The sequence below is a fragment of the Podarcis pityusensis genome (genome assembly GCF_964106645.2).
Source record: "Podarcis pityusensis genome assembly, chromosome: 3".
Taxonomy (NCBI): Eukaryota; Metazoa; Chordata; class Lepidosauria; order Squamata; family Lacertidae; genus Podarcis; species Podarcis pityusensis.
Window position 1 is genome coordinate 24,882,291 of NC_138026.1, and position 6,909 is coordinate 24,889,199.

The 6,909-nt window shown below is 47.1% G+C and overlaps 1 long non-coding RNA gene across 1 annotated transcript; it reads left to right on the plus strand.

Moving 5' to 3' along the window:
• Positions 1–4,726: 4,726 nt before the first annotated feature.
• LOC308473800 lies at positions 4,727–6,614 on the plus strand. Its single transcript, XR_013984334.1, has 2 exons — positions 4,727–4,822; positions 6,367–6,614. It is a non-coding gene; the product is annotated as an uncharacterized lncRNA (long non-coding RNA).
• The last annotated feature ends 295 nt before the right edge of the window (positions 6,615–6,909 follow it).

Consider the following 6,909-nt stretch of genomic DNA (forward strand, 5'->3'; position numbering starts at 1 on the left):
GGCAGAAACCAGAACAGAGCAACAGGTGCTCACCCCGTCATGGGGATTCGAACCACTGACCTTCTGATCAGCGAGCCCAAGAGGCTCAGTGGTTTAGACCACAGCACCACCCGCGTCCATAAGACAATAGCACTGCTTTGTCCTGCTTTGGGGAAGCACCAGTGTCCTTCATAACATCTGTAGCCATAACTACGGTTCTTACCCTCATCTCAGGCCTATTTGCATGCCTAGAAACCTACCAAAGACATTTTGCTGCTTGAGGCAAAGCAGAAAACTGCGCCTCCCGCCACTACCTCTGCTGCCTCTTTGTCTTAATCCACCATCTGCCTCTTGCCTCCTCCACTGCCACCATTGTCCCCTCACCCCACTACCCAATGGAATTGTTAGTGTGTATTATAATTACATTTTATAGTTGAAGACTGTTTAGAAGCTAATTTTGGAATATGAATAAATACATAAATAAAACTGATAGGAATTTTACAAGTATGAAATAAAGTGTGAGCAACAAAAAAAGGGGGGGGGGGGATGAAATATTGACACCAGAATCCAGGGTTCTGCAGTGATGGGGAACCAGTGACCTTCCAGATCTTGATGGACTCCAATTCCCATCAGCCTCAGCAGGTATGGTCAGGGGTCAAAGGTGAGGGGAATGTATTCCAATGGCCCCTGAAGGGCCATACATTCCCCAGCTCTGGGATACTGTATGGAAAGCTCATGCCCAAACATCTGTGTGTATCCTCTGAATGTTTAAAATTGTCACCCTATTTATTCTTTATTTTATTTTTTGGTGGGAGTAAAGGAATCACTTATTACAATAAGGGGGAAAGAGAACAGATTAATTTGATGTTGTAACTCATGTTAGGCTCTCTGTAGGAGGCAGAAAATGTCAATTTTCATACCATCTATCAAAGCTAAGCCTGAAATGTGGCTGACAAATATCTGTGATGTAGGTGGCCAGGGGAAACAACTTTAAATTAGCTAAACAAATTTCCTGGAACGGTGGGTTTTCATGTCACCGTCTTACTTTTCATTGCCCCCCCTTCCCCTACCCCTATTTTTTGTCATCTGGTCATCAAGTGAGCCCACATAGTCTGCTTTAGGTGAGCAAAAGGAAAATTTGGAAATAGCATGCTGGATTCATTACTGATTTTCTTTTGAAGTTTTTACAATGGGGAAAAATTATACAGTATCATCTATATATGCACGGCATTTTACAACATGGGCTGTAAGCTGCCTTATATGACTCAGACCAATGGCACATGTAGTTCAGCATTGTCGCCGCTGTTAGAATTCCTGATCTATGATTGCAGTCATGGGATTGTTGTCTTTCACATGACGGTATATGTTTTGACTCCACAGAGTGGGAAGTGACGGAGGCAGGATGTTTGTGTTACTGTGTTCCGTGAAGTGGGACTATTGTCCTTTTTCTCTTTTGGCTGTCTGATGCTAGAGAGAGAGGGAGCCATGTTGCAGTGCTCCCTGTGTGTTTAGATGTAGATTAGCTAAAATGCTGAGTTGCTGAGTTCTGTTACACACACTGTGAACACTCTGTGGATCCCTAAGTGTGCCGGTGTCTGTTGGCATTGGTTGCTGTGATGTTCAGGCAGAAGAAAGCTTTTGAAGCTCCCGAATGATCAACCAGGAGGGAGAGAACATGCCAGTTGGGCATGTGTCTCTGCCAAGGTCCTACTCGAGTGTAGGCTGAACTCCTGACAGTCACTCGCTGGCAGTCTCTCCCAGCCCTACCTGATGATACCAGAGATTGAAACTGGGACCTTCTGCATGAAAAACAGTTATTGTACCACAGAACCAAGCTCTACAAAGAACATGTTTCATGGGTTCCTATTCCAAGAGGCTTATCTAAAAATATACACGGGCGAGGGGGGGAGCAGAGGAGGGAATGGAGGGAGAGTAAACAGGGGGATCATATATGAATGTTTCAATTGCACAGTCATGAACTTTTTTTTTTTTTAATGGGGCAGCCTCCTCCAACCTAATGACATCCAAGCTACAACATCCATAATCCCTGGCCATTGGACATACAATCAATAAGAATTGTGGTCCCAAAATCTGGTAGTCCAAAACCAGCTTGGGAAGATGGCAATAGGGTATTGGCTGTTCCAAAGAAGTGGTGGACAACACCTGGCCCACAGACGTAATTCAGGATTCAAACCACTCCTTGAAAACAGAGCAAATGGTTCCAAAGGGTGTATGTTGCAGGCTTGCACACATAGCCTATGTATATTTGTGAAAAATATATTTAGTGGTTCTATTTACATCAAGTTTGACCTGATGGGGTGGACTCTAGAGTGAGGTTACCAAATTTTTTTCAATGAATCCGGGGACACTTTAAATAAAATAAATAAATATATATACACTACATGTTCGGGACGTTGATGCTGCAGCGATGGCGGTGGCAGAGGGGCAGGCACTGCCTTGACCTCAACCACCACATTTCTCTGAGGCTTCTATCTCCTTTCTCCTTGAGCCTGGGCAGCCCGTGAGTTGTTGGTTCTTCAGTGGTGGTTAGGCATGGAAGGTGGAGAAGGAGGGCCGAGAACAGCGGCGGCGGCGAGGCTCGGGCAGCGCGATGCTTCCCTTCCTATCGGAGCAACCCCAATCCCATTCCTACCTGTGTGCAAGCAGGAGGGGCCAGGATCCCTCAGCTGGGAAGGGAGGCTTCCCGTTGCCTAACCGAGAGATCCCTGCCTGCTTCTGCTTGCACACAATCTCTGATAGGCAGCGCAGCCTGAAGCCTCCCTTCACAGCTTAGTTGCTGGGGTCAGGGAAGAGGGAGGCAGCCCGGAAGCTGCATCTTAGATCATATGCACCACCATCATATGGGGACTTCCAAGCAGCTCCTGAAGTCAGCCAAAGCCAACTGCTCTGGGCTGCTGAGGCTGCGTTTCCCGGGGACATTAGATGAAATCCGCAGACATTCCGGGGATGGAATTTGTCCGGGGACTTATTCGCAAATCCAGGGACTGTCCCCGGGAAATGGGGATATCTGTTAACCCTACTCTAGAGACTTTCTAATAAATGTGCAAAGGTCAAGGACAGAGTCCTCTCCTGCATTATCCAATTCATACCTGAAATGGGCTGTTATTTTAGCTGTTGAGAATATGCTTTTTTAAAAAAAAACAAAAAACCTTTTTCTTCCCTTTTGTTCCATTTCAAACAGTTCTTTGAAGTATATATGTTTTCAAATCACGCCTTTTGTAAACTTTATTTATAGTTTTCCTTTCGGGTGAACCTGGTGTTAAATCGATCATGTCAAGACCGAAAGCTATTCATACAACTTCACAAAACTTTTTCCGAACGTAAAACATTTTGTTTCCTGCAATTTGTGCTAACATTAAGTATATAATACGAGCAATTATTCCTCATTACCGTGAGAATATCTACAGTACTTGTGTCAGATCTCATTTACAGGCTTTCCGATTCAGATCTCTGCTACCTAAGAGTTCAAAGTAATTGCTTGGAAAAAGCAAGCGCAAGAAAAGCATAGGACATGTTTTAATTATTGTTTCTGAGCGTACTCTCTTGATTCTTTAGAATTAAAAAATAAGGAGCCTGCAGGGAAATGAGAAACCAGCTGTCAGCACAAGGATAAATTCTGGTATTATCAAATGTACCTGCTGAGACCAGTTAGAGGTAAGCTTCAGAGGGCTTGAGGAAACAAAGGTTTTACAAGGCACAAACTGGGTTTAGCTGGGCAGGAATCACCAACCTTTCGGAGCCCATGAGCGCATTAGCAAACTGGAGATAATGTGGTCACCACACACAAACTGCACCTATGCACCACAACTAGAGATAGGGAAAAATTAGATTTAAGTTCCCGGTTAAAAGCAAACCTATTTAAATCCACACTTTCCAAAACAATACACAAACTGAAATTATCTCCCTGCCTTCTAAACAAACAAAAACCCCAAAAACCTTTATCATTTTCTTTTGCATGGAGTGCGTAGGGAATAGGTCTTAGAGCCATTGTCAGAGATCAGACTCAAGAGGGCAAGATGGAGGAATAGTGGAGATCACTCCCACCCCTTCTCCTGAAGCTGCAGGAGAAGAGGGAGACAGCCTTGATTTGTGTGTCAAGGCTCCAAGCCCTCCCCCATTTGTTGAATAAGAAAACACATGGACACCAGTATTTTAGGTTAATGGGTTAATTAAGGCCACAACTTTATAGGTTACAGAATGTGAGTGGAATTGGCTTAGGCATTGGAATTGAATTGACTATCTCTGACTCCTGCCCGCCATGCAGGTAGTCCAGTAAGGGTCAACCACCAATAGGGGGAGCCCTGTTAATGTACATCGGGGTGGCCAACTCCCAAGAGACTGCAATCTACTCACAGAGTAAAAAACTGGCAGTGATCTACGTCCATTTTAGGGGATTCGGGTCAGAGTTGTTGAGATTTTTTGGGGGGAGGAGGAAGGCCCATTTTTTGGGGGTGCAGGGCTACAATTTTGACCTTTTTATGGAAACCAAAGCTGTTGAGCTTCTTGAGGGGGGCAGTGATCTACCAGTGATCTAACACAGACGTCAAGTGATCTACCAGTACATCATGATCTACCTGTTGGACGTGCCTGATGTACGTCAACTGAGAGCTCCCCCAGGGTTCCCAATGGCATGGCCCTAGCCCATACCCAGGCTTCAGACGAGATCCACACCCCCAGATCCCTTTAACGGAATACCCTTAAAGAGGAGGGGCAGGTGAAGACCATAGAATCATAGAATCATAGAGTTGGAAGAGACCACAAGGGCCATCGAGTCCAACCCCCTGCCAAGCAGGAAACACCATCAGAGCACTCCTGACATATGGTTGTCAAGCTTCTGCTTAAAGACCTCCAAAGAAGGAGACTCCACCACACTCCTTGGCAGCAAATTCCACTGTCAAACAGCTCTTACTGTCAGGAAGTTCTTCCTAATGTTTAGGTGGAATCTTCTTTCTTGTAGTTTGGATCCATTGCTCCGTGTCCGCTTCTCTGGAGCAGCAGAAAACAACCTTTCTCCCTCCTCTATGTGACATCCTTTTATATATTTGAACATGGCTATCATATTACCCCTTAACCTCCTCTTCTCCAGGCTAAACATGCCCAGCTCCCCTCCCATAAACAACCTCCCCTCCCATAAACCGGGTTTTACCAATGCCTAACCGCCAAACCTTGGACGCGGGTGGCGCTGTGGGTTAAAGCCTCAGCGCCTAGGACTTGCTGATCGCATGGTCGGCGGTTCGAATCCCCGTGGCGGGGTGCACTCCCGTCGCTCGGTCCCAGCGCCTGCCAACCTAGCAGTTCAAAAGCACCCTCGGGTGCAAGTAGTTAAATAGGGACCACTTACTAGCGGGAAGGTAAACGGCGTTCTGTGTGCTGCGCTGGCTCGCCAGATGCAGCTTGTCACGCTGGCCACGTGACCCGGAAGTGTCTGCGGACAGCGCTGGCCCCCGGCCTCTAGAGTGAGATGAGCGCACAACCCTAGAGTCTGTCAAGACTGGCCCGTACAGGCAGGGTTACCTTTACCTTTAACCGCCAAACCTTACAAAAGTTGTCATGATTGCTACGAGGCAGGCGAAAACCACATGGCTGGTGCCAATTTGCCAAGTGGAAAAATTCCTACCAGGTGCCTCAACAGCAACCAACCGAGGTCCATAGCAAGGCCAAATATGACAAATGCATGAAAAAAGGGCAGGAGGGCGGGAGATCCACTAAAGCAGGAAACAAGAAGGCAAGCCACGCCCCCGGCCGACCTGATTGGTCTGCCAGGGGGGCGTGGCTGTGGCCAGGACTCCCCAATGATGCGGGGGCACTGCCCCACCCCCACTGTGCATGGGGAGAGCATGGGGCCTGCCCACAACACCGCCCCCAGGGTAGGAGGAGCAACTTTACAGCAGGGCTTTGAGGGGTTTGAAGAAAGTCGCAGCTCAGAGAGAGAAGAACAGAAAAGTTGGGACGTGTTAGAAGAAGGGTAGGGGCAACTGTGGCAGGGCAGCCAGACGACACGTTGTTCACTGGAAAGTATTTCTGACTCCACTTCTCCCAGAACACAGCACTATGTACAGGGACATAGGACTCAAAGACATTTGACCGTGAGTGGCCACCATAAGGGAAGTTGCTGTGAGGAAGAGCCCAGTTTGGAACAACGCCATTGTTGAGGCTGGTTGCGTTCTTTTGTCTCTTGCTATTAGGATTGAATAAACCTCATTTAAAAAGGACTCTCCCTTGTTTCTTTGCTCTTGCTGCAACTGGGGAGGAATAGCTTTCCTGAAGCCTTGAGAGAGCCTTGACAATCATAGACTTGTAGAGTGGAAGGGCCTTCTAGTTCAATCTTTTGCCCTGTCTGGAGCAAGTGTGAGCTCCACACTGGAGAGCCAGTGTGGTGTAGTGGTTAAGAGCGGTAGTCTCCTAATCTGGGGAACCGGGTTCGCGTCTCCGCTCCTCCACATGCAGCTGCTGGGTGACCTTGGGCCAGTCACACTTCTTTGAAGTCTCTCAGCCCCACTCACCTCACAGAGTGTGTGTTGTGGGGGAGGAAGGGAAAGGAGAATGTTAGCCGCTTTGAGACTCCTTAAAGGGAGTGAAAGGCGGGATATCAAATCCAAACTCTTCTTCTTCTTCTGTCTGGGGTTTGAACTTACGACACTGAGATTAAGAGTCTCACGCTCTGCTGATTTGAGTTTTCAGGGTGGCAATTTCTAAAGGGAAGTATATGGAGTCGTCATTTGCTCTTAGCTGGTGAATCTGCAGCCTAGACTTAGGTCATTTTCAGTCTTTCACGATCTGCGCAGATTGTCACATCCCCTCTCACCCCCCCCCCCCATTTATACATTTCTAAATGATGGGATTTTCAAGAGTGTCCTGGCTGTTGGACATCTTGGTTTCTGCGCCAAATGTACTCTGCATTATAATCAT